The sequence below is a fragment of the Asparagus officinalis genome, chromosome 6, assembly GCF_001876935.1.
Source record: "Asparagus officinalis chromosome 6, Aspof.V1, whole genome shotgun sequence".
Classification (NCBI taxonomy): domain Eukaryota; kingdom Viridiplantae; phylum Streptophyta; class Magnoliopsida; order Asparagales; family Asparagaceae; genus Asparagus; species Asparagus officinalis.
In genome coordinates, this window is record NC_033799.1 from 57,071,162 (window position 1) to 57,085,472 (window position 14,311).

Here is a 14,311-nt window from a genome sequence, read left to right on the forward strand (position 1 = left end):
AAATGAGGCTAATGAGCTGATTCTCACTCGGATCCAAACTGGATGGCGAGTTTGCATTGACTACCGAAAACTCAACTTAGCCACTCAGAAAGATCACTTCCCTCTTTCTTTCATTGACCAAATATTAGAGCGTTTAGTAGGACACGAGTTCTATTATTTCCTGGATGGATATTCAGGTTATAATCAGATCCCTATCACCCCCAAAGATCAGGAGAAAACTACCTTCACTTACCCGTATGGAACATTCGCATACTGACGCATGCCTTTTGGCCTATGCAACACACTGGCCACATTCCAACGTTGCATGATCAATATTTTTTCCAACATGGTAGAGCGATTTCTCAAAATTTTCATGGACGACTTTTCCATCTTTGGTGACACATTTTTCTAATGTTTGCATCATCTTAAACTGGTCCTAGAATGGTGTAGGGAGAAAGTTTGCATCATCTTAAACTGGTCCTAGAATGGTGTAGGGAGAAAAATCTGACTCTCAATTGGGAGAAATATCATTTCATGGTCAAACAAGGCATTGTCTTAGGACATGTAGTTTCCAATAGGGGAATCGAAGTGGATAAAGCTAAGGTAGATCTCATTTCCAATCTCCTTCCTCCCAAAATTGTCAAAGATATTAGATCATTTCTTGGCCATGCTGGTTTTTACCGATGTTACATCAAGGATTTTAGCAAAATTGCTAGACCCTTGACCAATCTCTTAGCCAAGGATACGTCATTTGTCTTCTCTCCCGACTGCCTCAAAGCTTTTAAATATCTGAAAAAGGAGCTAACCACAGCTCCTGTCATTCATGCACCGGACTGGACCTTACCCTTTGAACTGATGTGTGATGCATCTGATTCCGCGATTGGTGTTGTTTTAGGACAATGGTTTGATGGAAAATCGCATGTGATCTACTATGCCAGTAGGACTCTGAATGATGCCCAACAAAATTACTCTGTCACAAAAAAAGAGTTTTTAGCTGTAGTCTTTGCCATAGAAAAAATCAGGTCCTACCTCATCGGTTCCTTAACCAAAGTTTTCACAGATCATGCCGAACTAAAGTATCTTTTGACCAAAAAGGATGCTAAAGCACGGCTCATTATATGGATTCTCCTTCTTCAAGAGTTTGACATTCAAATTCTTAACAGAAGGGGAACAGAGAACCCCGTAGCAGATCACCTCTCTTGACTCCTAAATGCACCAACATCAACGGTCCCGATCAATGAATATTTTCCAGATGAACAACTCCTAGAAATCCAATCTGTTCCATGGTTCGCCAACATTGTGAACTACATAGTCATGAACCAGATCTCATCTTATTGGTCCAAACATGATAGATCCCGTTTTCTCTCCTAAGTAAAATACTTTTACTGGGATGATCCATATCTGTTCAAATACTATCCTGATCAGATCTTTAGGAGGTGTGTTCCCACTGAAGAAACTAGGAGTGTTCTATCCTTTTGTCATGAGCAAGCATGTGGGGGTCACTTTGGCCCAAGAAAAACAGCTGAAAAAGTTCTCCAATCTGGGCTATACTGGCCCACTCTTTTCAAGAATTCATATGAGTTTTGCAAAGTCTATAACATCTGTCAGCTTTTAGGGAAAGTCACTAGGAGAAATATGATGTCTTTACAACCCATCTTATCTGTTAAACTTTTTGATCTGTGGGGTATCGATTTCATAGGGCCATTTTCAAATTCCTTTGGAAATGTTTACATTCTAGTAGACGTTGAATACATGTCAAAATGGGTTGAGGCGGTAGCTTACAAAACTAATGACAACAAGGTCGTTGTCAAGTTTTTGAAAGAGAACATTTTTACACGGTTTGGAATACCCCGAGCAATCATCAGTGATAACGGTACACATTTCTGTAACCGTTCTTTTGAGGCTTTGATGAGGAAATTTTCAATCACTCACAAATTGTCAACTCCTTATCACCCCCAAACCAGTGGACAAGTAGAGGTCACAAACAGGCAGATCAAACAAATCTTAGAAAAAACCGTTAATCATAACAGAAAAGATTAGTCTGTAAAATTATATGATGCTCTGTGGGCATATAGAACAGCTTTCAAGGCCAATTTGGGGATGTCACCATACAGACTAGTATTCGGGAAAGCTTGTCACATACCAGTGGAGTTGGAACATCGAGGAATGTGGGCTATAAAACAGTTAAATTTTGACTCAGACTCAGCAGATAAGAACAGATTGCTCTAAATAAATGAGTTGGAAGAAATTAGAAATGATGCATACATAAACTCAAAAATTTACAAAGAGAAACCAAGATTTTTCATGACAAATCAATTTTACGAAAAAATTTCTCTCCAGGACAGAAAGTTTTATTGTACAATTCAAAATTACATCTTTTTCCTGGAAAATTAAGATCAAGATGGACAGGGCCATTTTTTGTCAAACAAGTTTTTTCGTATGGGGCTGTGGAGATAGAAAATCCTAAAATTTGTAACATTTTTAAAATAAATGGTCAACGTCTAAAACCATTTTTAGAATTTTCTACGCTCGAAGAGGAGGAGGTGTTGGTTCTTCATAAACCTCATTATCTGTAAAAAAACAATAAATTTTTTTTTCTCTCTTATTTGATTTCTTCATCCTCATACTAACAGTAATTGCAGATCCTTATCATCATTGTTGACCGAATAAATGTAAGTTCTTCAATTCTTATCTGCTTTACTTTGTGCATCAGCGAATTTGCATTGAGGACAATGTAAAATTTAGGTGTGGGGGTGGGAAGTACATATTTTCCTCTTTATTTTATCATTTTGTTGCTTTTTTGACATAGTTTAAAATATATATATATATAAAAATATTGTCACATGCCAATTTATAGAGTTAAGTAATAATTGATCTAATTGATAGATTTTAAATCTTCTAATTCTTAGTTAGTGATATACTCAAGTTCACCTTTTATGATAACTCCAAATAAAATTCTTAAGAAACAATTTTTCAACTAGTATACTTTACTTAAGTCTTACCTTAAACTTTTAATTAAAATAATGAAATTTTTGCATGCTTAACTTAGAGTTGAAAATATTTTTTACAAGTTATCTTGATTTACACATTTTTTTCAGACTATATATACTTACACACATATATATATTAAAAAATAACCTTATAAAAGAAGAGTACGAAAAATGGGCAACAAAAAGAAAAAAAAACTCTTAAATTCAAGGTGATTCTATCTTATAAAGTCTAAGTTGACCGAGTAATTAAGCCCAAGGAGTATTTCTATACTTAATGATTTAAGCCCAATTGGGTTGGGATTCATTGGCCCAAAACTCGTTAAATGGTCACTTAGAAAACCCGTTAAAATAGAAAATAATCACCAAGAATTAGAGAGTAAAGAAAAAAATTATATACATATATATCTATAACACTAACCATTTTTTTATATATATTGTTGTTTTGTATATATGGTCTTGAAAAACAATTTTTAATCAAGAGACTTGAAAGTTATTTAAAACAAAGAGTTAGCATGTTCTTTTCAAAACTTTTAAATTAAATCTCTATGATTTGACTTGGTTCTGTATTCCTATAATGAAAAAGATTTTCTAAGAAATTTACATTAGAGTTATATATAAAAACGTTTTCTTGATTATTAACTAGATTCTTTTAGAATGTCTAAATATAGCAAAGAAAATTAGTTATTTACTGACTTATTTAACTTGACAAGTTGACCGAATTTTATGGGTATATTCACTGTAAACCCTCACGAGACTACAACTCATCCACTAGGGTAACCTAGGGGTTTAAAGGCTTGTTGTATGCACTAAATACAACCGTGATTCCTACAAAAATAAGTTAGAATTTTCCTTTTCTTTCTTTACTAGAGGACTATCAAAAGTTTAGATGTGGGGGTATTTGATAATCATATTTTATTACAGTTTTATACCCTCATTATCTATATTATATGAATAAATATACTATTAATAATTGTTTTTATCTTTAATTATGGGTTAATAAAGAATAAATCTCAAAACTCTCATCTCTCAACAAAAAGCCCTTGATTTAATGAAGAAATGAAGCTCATGAAGCCAAATGAATTATTTCAAATATTTAATGAAGAAATAAATCAAAGCACAGTGGAAAATCAAGAGAAAATACCAAAGTCCAAATGTTGAAGCCCAAAAAGCCAAGAAAAAGTATAAGGGCCCATGCCCAAGAACAAACACAAGAGGATCTTCGAACAACAACCACTAGTAGAAAAATGGGCATCCTTGACGGGCTTTCCCGTCAGGGATGCCAAATTTCCCGTCAGGGATAGGTATCCTTGACGGCTTCCCGTCAAGGATACGCCGTCAGAAAAAGTCCCGTCAGGGAAGAAACATCCCTGACGGGACGCCGTCAGTAATAAGAATGTTTATCCCTGACGGCAAGCCCGTCAGGGATGTTTTGCACATCCCCGACGGGAATGCCGTCAGGGATGTTATATAATCACCAAAAAAAATATTTTGATTTTATGCAAAATTTACTGTATACAATCCCTACACTACATTCGAAATATATGCAATCCAAATTTCACAACAATCTCCACAACCATCTCGCGTACATTCAAATTTCACAAATTTCGTGCACTTTCCATATCTAGTATCTCGCATACATCCATACACTACATTCAAAATTTTTACAATCAAAATTTCACAAACATTTAAAGAAACTTGCATAAATTCAAATTTCACATTTCATAACTAATATCTCACATATACATCTCATAAAAGATCTATATCCACATGTATAACTCAATAATCAACTTTAAAAACATACATATTTCATACATCAAGAATGCAGTTCAGCAAGGTCCAACTCCAGGTAGGACGAGTATAATCTTTCCTTCTGAGGCTGATTTTCGATAACAAAATAAGTTATCAGCCAATTCTAGGATGTGATATGTGTACCTAAGTTAGAGAGGAAATTACGTCTACCTCACTATAATCAACAAACATCTTGTTTGCCCGCAGATATTCCTCGATCATAGCCACCTACAGAATAAAAGACAGTTAATTAGATGACAAACAGGTCATTTCAGAAATTCTGAGTTCAAAGGGATTTGTTGACAGGATTACGACAAGAAGAACCTAGAAGAATTTAGACTGAAAGGGAAAACTTGTCAATTATTCTACCTAATGACAGATGTCTCACCACAAGATTCACAACCACTCAATTATCACCATGCAGCAGCCTGCTGATTTGCGTCAATGAAACTCTAAACATGCTCTAAATGTAAAAGTAAATTATGGGGGAACGCAACAATCTATTGGGTTCGAATGCAAAAAGGTGCTCAAACCATTTAAACATGCAAGTGACTCACTTTGGTGTAAAAGTAGCAACGAAAATAAGATGACAGGTTGTGAACAGTGTTGTATACCACGGAATTTGAGACTATACATGTGTCTGTTATGTGTATACAGGCTTTTGGCACAGAAAAATGGCTGCATGCTGCCACTTATGCCTCGGAGATAAATATACAGCAGCAAAGGATGAAAATAGTGCGACAGATGAAAATGGATGGACCAGCTTAAAATTTTAGAACTCAAATTCAAGCTAGTCAGTTCTGGAAGAACACATCAACAGAAAAGGCCCTGGAATGTTCTGGAAATATTAAGTTCCACATGCTTGTTATTTTCCTTTATCATATAATTTTTATTATTATAAACATTTCACATATATTATAATTTTTATTTTGCAGTCCGTGAAGAATTCTTGTAGTAAGTTAGTAACAGGTTAGGTTTGATTATGTCATATGCAAATATACATAAGTGGCCTAACTTTAAAAGGTTAGGTTTGGTTATTGTCATATGCAAATATAAATTAAGAGGCCTGGTACTAAATGGTTAGGTTTGATTATTGTCATATGCAATTATACATTTTCTCATCTTTTAATATACTTAAGAGGGACAAAAAATCATTGCATCTATCTGTCTGGAATAATATTTCATCGGACATAAATGTTAGAACAACGACCATTCTGTCAAGTTCAAAATTTTGCTGATATCCATCTCAAGCCATACCAAAGACCACTTCAGTTCTATTGCGAGCGTTCAATATTTTTACCTGTATACTTAAGCAACAATATTTTAACACATTACCATTTCCATCTAGTAAACATTTAAATACTCTCTTACTAGTTACAATTATCAATGAGTTTTTCCGTGGATGGATGGTCTTACAAATCATATTAAAAGTTAAAACTTCTGAAATTTGGCATGTCTAACTTTAAATTTGGCATGTCCAACTCTTCCCTGCACATTGATGCTTCCATTCTTGTGCCTAGCTAATATATGGATTTGAATAAGAGTTTATGCTATGGATACAATATATCGCAATAACAATGAAGGGTTGATGCTATGGATACAATTTATATCAATGAAGGGTTGATCCTGTGGATATAAAGCTAAAATCAGGCACCAAAGGTTCAAAGTTAAGCCTAGAAGAAATTTTAATACTTTGGGATGAAAATGAAGTACTATTGGAGTTCTTTGTGAATCCGAAAGGCCAAGGGTTACTCTTTTTTGGTCGATCCTAGCACGCTTCTCTTTTCGACGCAGATTCTTCTTCTCACCTTTTAAAATTGAAACAACACTTTCTGCGTCTAGAGTCTTTTCAACTTCATCCTCAGACTATGAAAAAGAATAAGAACATTACTAGATATGAATGTAATAAGAATGTGTTTTGGCAAAAGCAAATTGCTATTATCAGTTATAAGAATGTGTGCGCTAGTAAAATTAATAAGAAATTGGAAATTTCATTCTTTAAGTGTAATTTCTTTTTGGTTCATACTTCTTGGAAAGATGGTGACTTGATGGCAAGACATAAATCGTAACACAAGCAGGCCACTCCAGAGATATAACCTCCAGACACTTGATATAGAAGAAGCATTAAAATTTCCATGTAAATGAAGTTGCCTTTGTAGATGAAAATTGATAAATGTTGTTTTATAGCAAGAGAAAATAGATGTACATTAACTTTCATGAAAGAGGATGACAATTTACTTACAGACAACCAGCACATATAAGAATGTAGCAACGACAAAGCACAAGATCTACTGGAACCTGCAAGAAAAAAGAACAATGCAAAAGAAGTGAAGCAGCAACCAAAGCAGAAGTTTAACAACAAAAATAAAAGCAAAACTCAATATCAAGCAGCAATATACAATTCGAATAGTTGCAATAGGGATTTTCCGCTAGATATTTTCAGTACGTGATTGCGAAAAATCATTACAATAATAAGAAAATCAACCATTCCAGTGAAGCAAGAATACCAAGAGTACAAATTAAGCATACTGGAGTTAATTAAAACTTAGCCCCCTGAGGTATCTGTACCATGAATTTAAAGTAAATGAAACATTGTACCCAAGCAACTAGTAACAAGCCAACATGAAGGTTAGAGATATCATTACCAATGGATTGATCTTATTAGAATCACTTCCTAGCTTGTTTATAGCATTTTGCATACAGGCCAGATCGACAACAGATGGCACACCAGTAAAATCCTGCCAACAACAAAAATGTCAATAAGCAGAGTGCGAAGAAAATGAGGGTATCATCTGTATTCTGTGTGACAAACCTGCAGAAGAACACATGCAGGCTTAAATGGAATCTCAACTTGCTTTGGGGAGGTATTCTCCCAGTCAATAATCTTCTCGACATCATTCTTTGTGACCTGGAAGTTATCAAAGTTCCGGATGGCTGACTCAAGAAGAATCCTAATAGAATACGGTAGCTTGTCTGCACCAAAAAAAAAGGTAAAAACTTCTTTCAAATAAAAATTAAGACAAAAATTCTATGACAGGTTAATCGCCTATTCTATGACTGGATTAAGACAAAAATTCACTCTCCAATGGCTGTAAATAAAAATTAAAAGTTTAGAATATGGAGATAAAGGCTAGGAAACCATATCTGTGATCTGTGATATCAGGCCTGTGCAAGTGCATATGCAACATATCATAATCAATACTCAGAAAGAATGTAGAGAAGGGGGAAGATGGAACTACCTTTGAACATTTTTCACTGTAAAACCAATTTCAAATTACACATTTATACCTCAGAATTATAGATAAGCAATTTTCAATTACGAGTTGCTATCATTTAATAATCAAATTCTTTGGAAAAATAAAAGTATCTCTGTAACCAAATAAAAATAACTTCTCAGTTAATAAAACGAACGAAAAGCTTGTGATGAACAAGATCGGAGCTTGCCACACAAACATCATAGCACGGCTCTTTGGAGGCGAGGGACGAGGGCAGAGGATTTGTGAAGGGGGGAAATTTTTAACGAGGGAGGAATTTTCGCGGGGGGAAATTTTTAACGAGGGGGGGAATTTTTCGCGAGCGGAAATTTTGGAACAACATCGCTGACGGGCTACCCGTCAGTGATGTTCATATCCCGTCAGTGATGTTTACATCGCTGACGGTATCGATAAACTTGTGACGACAACATCTCTGACGGTTAATCCCGTCAGTGATATAAACATCGTATCGATAAACTTGTGACGACAACATCTCTGACGGTTAATCCCGTCAGTGATATAAACATCGCTGACGGCATTATCCCGTCAGTGATGTTGCCGTCAACAATACCTATTTTTCCACTAGTGAACCAGAAGCAAGTCCACATCGATGCCAGCATCGATACCCCTATCGATGCTGGCATCAATACCATCGGCCAGGCAGTTACAATCCAAAGGCTAAAATTTGTTGTTTTTGGATAAGATTTCAATCCAATGGCTCTCATTCACTGATGTTTACTATAAATAGGGGTAGAGAGTGAGGGGTTAGAGTTGTGAAAAATTTTGTAAGTCCATTTGGAGAGGAGGACTACTCTTAATTGAGAAGGTCTTCCAAAAATTATAACTTTTGTTACAATTAATAATAATAATTTTTCTCCACTTTAAAGTTGATCTTTTCTCCTCTTTGTTGAATGATGAGGATGGAGATGAAGAGCAATTTGAAGGTTTGTATTTTTTTATTTTTCTCTTTTTTTTGTTTTTAGTAATTTTTTTATTATTGCTTATTAGTTAGATTTACATTCATGCTTGTAGTGTAGATTTATTTTCTTATCTTTTTATTTCTTTTTGCACTTTAATTTATAGAGTAGATTTATTTTCTTGCATTTAATTTTTGTAATTTATTTTATAGTTTAGATTTTAATTCTTTATAGTTAGATTTATTTCTTGTTCATAGTTTAAATTTTTCTTTTCTTTTTATTTTTGTTAGATTTGTTTCTTGTTCATAGTTTAGATTTTTCTTTTCTTTTTATTTTTGTAATTAGTTCTTTTTCTTCTTGCTTTTATTTCTTAAGATGTAAAATTAATTCTTGTAGTAATCTTAGAATTGTATGAAATTCTAGTCAAATTTCCCTTATATTGTATGAATTATTCTCTTACACTTAAAATGATCATGTTTAGGATAATCAATTAGAGAACTAATTGGTAGAAGAAGAATTTGATAATCTATGCCTATCTTAAATGGTTTGATAGGTTATACTTATGAATTCTAGGATTACTATCTTATTGTTATTCTTATTATGATTTTTATTTTGACTTAGATGATAATTTGATAGGTTATACTTTCCTTAAATGGTTTGATAGTCTATGCTTAATAAATCTAAGTTAAAATATGATAAAAAGAGAATAGTTTGTATTTTGTAATTTATATTAGCTAGTGGATTAAATTCAAGATTTCTCATATCTTAATTGAATCCTCCTTCTTGACTTTCTTGAATTTTCTTTTCATTCTTGATTTTGTTTCTTGATTTTATTCATTCTTCTTTCTTGCCTTGTGATTTCATTTATTCTTTGATTATTCTTGATTTTGTTTCTTGATTTTATTCATTCTTCTTTCTTGCCTTGTGATTTCATTTATTCTTTGATTCTTTCTTCTCTCCTCTAAAATTCAATTTATTATCTCTTGCATATATTCACAACAATCACTCATTACAATCATACTTATTCTTTAATCCTATTTTTATCACGCACAAAACATAATAACCAATTCTAATAATCTCTTAAAATCACATTCCTCGTAGGATCAATTGTGCACTTGCAATTTTGGTACATAATTATGCTCGCATCTCACACATAATAGCGATAGTATATATACTTCAGTTCAACTCAACATTAGCTTCAAGCCATTTAGAGTGAGATCCTTACTATGCTAGATTGATTTACAAATTTTTAAATTTTAAGGGGTGTTTTTATAATTTTTAAAACTTACAAGATATTGTCTCCATAGTCAAAAAACTTTTAGTTTTTAGCTAGCATATATTTTCTAGAGTTCTCACAAAATTAAAATAAGTAAAATTTATAATTTTTAAGATGTTTTTATAAAATTTTAACTTTGTAAGGGTGTTTTTACAATTTAAAAAACTTGGAGTATATTTTTTACAAAGTCTAAAGCATATGTTTTTTAGATTTATTTGCGAACTAAAATAAATAAAGGCTTTAAATTATATTAAATGTATCTCTTTTATCTAATAACATGTTAAGTTTCATTATGAATAAGATAAATCATTTAATTACTCATTCAAAGAAGATAGAATAATTAGAATAGATTAGGATAACAATATAATATTTAAAAAAGCTAAGGGTGATATTAACCATGAAAAGATTTTCCCAAACTCGTACTTTTAAAGGGAGTATGATATTTTATTAAAATAATAAAAAATATTTCTAGTTGTTTCCAATGTTCTTCAAAATTATCTGAAAAGAGGATTATTACTCTGGGTAGTAATATGACAAATTCTCGGCATTTATGGAGATATTGTTCTAAGAACTTTAGATATTCTTGCTAGAAGTAAGTGTGCGCTGGCGACCTTTGTCTCCAAGTATAGAAAGAGAAAGGTAGGATGAGAATATTTTTCCATTGACTTTCTTCTAAAACTTGCATTTGCCAAAAACCTATTTTTATATAAAATTTTGAAAATATCTTTCCATGTATAATATTATCAATTTGATATTCTGGCACTTGATAATTTACCCAAACCAAATAATTTGATTTATTATAATCAATAATTTGACCTGAGACTCCATGTTCAAAATAATTGCCTAAGTCTAAACAGCATGTATCATGGTTAGTTTTTATTAGATTATTTTTTATAAGTTCTTCAATTTCTTCTTTACAAAAGGTCAGAAAAGTTTTATTCATTTAGACCGGTATGTTAAATATCTATTATCAAAAGAGATACGAGAGAATTCTTTTATGTAAGAAAGGTGAACATTCCTTTTATTATTAAGAATTTTTCTATTGAAAGGGTCATGATAATCTTTATTCTCATCTTTTATATTAGAGAGAACATTTATGAACTTTTCTTTATAATGTAAAGTAGAAAATAGTCGATTAACTAATACGTCTTCTGGTTCTTTATTAAACCAAAAAGAGACGTTAGGGTTACTAGCATTTGTGTGGATACCATTAGCATCGACAATAAAAGGCTTAAGATTATTGATAAAAGAGGTTCCTAAAATAGTACCTTGTTTGATATCTTTAAAATAAGACGAAGGAAATTTTAAATTTTTAGACCTCCATTGTAAATATAAGCATTGGTAAGTTTATATCTTGTTTTGAGAGCCTGACCATTAGCAGTGCTAACCAGATGAGATGTTTTTTTTATAAAATCTCAAGGAACAAGATCTTCTCTAATGCAATTTATGTCTGCTCTAGTATCAATTAGAGCGGTGTGTTGAACTACGTATTCATCCATAATATTAAGCATGACATTACATCTCCATTTTTTTCAACATATTTTTCTATAGAATTTATAAATTCATTACCATTAGAATCTTGTTCATGTTCGAAGGTTTTTATTTCTTTGAAATCTTCAAAATCGTCCATGGTTTTATTTTCAAAGTAAGTTTCTAGATTTTTTTTTTGTTTAAGATCAAGAAGTTCTATTTTTATATTTCCATGTTCTTTTTGAAGATATTCAATATTCACTTTACTTCTAATTTTCTTTTCATTTGAATTCTATTTAAGATTTCAGAGAAAGTATAGTAATCGTTATCCTTCTTTTTATCAATAGCTTTTACTAAATTTTTCCTTTGTTTTTGGTCATTTCAAGATACTTAGTTAATTGTGTTCTTTTTTTCTTATGGATCAATGATAGCATCTATAGTATCAGGAATAAATTATTCGTGTTCGCTTAAAGTGTTTAACTCAGAAGTTCCTGAAGAATTTTTAGAAGATTCAATACTATCGTTATTATAACAAGTGCAAAGATTGTTGCACTTATCTTCATGATCTGAAGAATCATCATCATTGAATTTTAAGGCATTAGTAAACTTATCAATTTCGTCTATAGTAAGGTCTTTTGGTTCTAATAAAAGTTCATTAACTTTAGTCTTTAGATCTTTTTAAAAACATTTATTAGCATAATGTCCCTTCTTATTGCATTTATAATGTGTAGGAGTTTTATTATTATTTTTTCTAAAATTTTTTGGAAACTTTCTTTTAGGTGATTTTCTTTCTTCATTTTTTGTGTTTCCCGATCTTTGCTTTTTTCTATAATTTTTTATTTTTGGGTTTTCCATTTGAAAACCAAATTGATAACAAAAGTCTTCTAATTTCCTTTTTCCTAAAAGGTTTTGGTTTTTTAATTGACTTTTAATTTTAACATCATTACAAAGCTGAAGCTAATGGTATTTACTCTTTGAATTAGTTCTCCAAAAGGAATTTGAGCATAAGGTATATGTCCATTACTTTGTTCTTTAATGGATTCTCTTACCCTTTCAGCAAATAAGGGTGAAAAACTCAAAATAAAATTTTCTTTCCAAATAAGATTATTGCATTCATGTAGTTGGTAAACTTTGGAAAGAAAGATGCCTTTGTACCATTTAAAATATATAAGGGGTTTACACCTAAAATTTATAAGTTGTTATCTAATTTTATCTTGAAGGCTATTAGCTAAACAAATGAAGTGATGATAAATCGAAAGGAGTAAAGTATACACAACATCACTAATATAATGTCCATTTGTATCAAGAATTGGTTCTCCTAGTTGGTTTCATTTATAATTATTTAGAATGTTGTTTCTGTCTGTTGGAGTAAGATAACAATCCCACCAACCTTGTAATTGACCCAAAAAAGAGGATCATATTCCACTTGCAATATCTTTTTCAGTATTACCTTGTTGTCTACAAGCATTAGCGTAGATAAGCATTTCTTGTAACAGATGTATGGTTTGGTATTCAATATATCCATCAAGATTTCACTCAATATAAGAGAATTTCCATCAAAGTTTATTTATTTAATGATAATCAATTATTTCTTCAAATTGCATATCAGCAGGAGTTGCTAGCTTGTAATAATTTCTTGAACTATAAGGGTGTTTCTTAATGTTTTGTATTTGAACAGTTTTATTATGATCAGATGGGTAGTCAATTGTATTGTTGAACTGAGGTTCAAATTCTGACAAAACATTAATAGCTGAAGATTTATTTAAAGACAAGTCTTTTAATCTCTTAGTTAACTCCTCAGTAAGATTGCTCATTTTTTTACTTAGTTTAAGAGGTTTATTATTTCCTAATTTGATATTCTCACTGAAAGTTTGAGGAGCAAAAGGTAGAATGGATATCTGGTTGGTGATAAGTTTTTTCATGTCTAGAAGTATATTTTCAATCCTATCTATTTGTTTACATATTGTTTGAAGATGAAAGTTAGCAAAGTAATTTTGCTCGATAACTAGGGAGATATGTTCTTGTCGAGCTATGTTGAAATTTGACTCAATTGTCTTAATAGGAGCAGCCTTAACTTCTTCTTTTCCTTTACCAATTTTTTTTGGTTCAAGAGGGGGATGCAAAGATTTAACTTCTTTATCCTTTTCTATTTTCCATGTGTTTGAAATCCTTTTTAACATATAGGCATTATTTTCAACCGGTAAATGTTTAAGGGAATTCTTTTGATCTTTAATGTAAATGACCTTATACCATAAGAAAAAAGGTATATTTTTTCGAATAGTTCATGTACAATCATAATATAGAGCTCGAATTGATGATCCGAAATCTTCTTCATAAGTTTAAAAAAAACCATTTTTTATGTTGGTTTTTAGGAGAATTGAAATCTTTTCTTAGAGATTCTTTATCAATCTCAAAATGAGGTTTATTATCAAAGTTATCAATAACATTAACACTTAGTCCTGATGAGTCAGAATCATCATAAATAGCAGTTGGCTCAATGTTATATTTAATTCCTATGAGTTTTCTATGTTTAGAAAACTCCTTTTCACGGGCAGGATTGAAGAAATTAAGGCACGTCGTGCATCATTGGACTCAAGAGTAATTTTTCTAAAGGAAGAAAAGTTAACTTCTACATCA

At 31.8% G+C, this 14,311-nt stretch overlaps 1 long non-coding RNA gene across 1 annotated transcript; it reads right to left on the minus strand.

Annotated features, from left to right (window-relative positions):
* LOC109845556 lies at positions 7,442–8,242 on the minus strand. Its single transcript, XR_002248418.1, has 3 exons — positions 7,997–8,242; positions 7,570–7,730; positions 7,442–7,495 (listed from the first exon to the last, which is right to left on the minus strand). It is a non-coding gene; the product is annotated as an uncharacterized LOC109845556 (long non-coding RNA).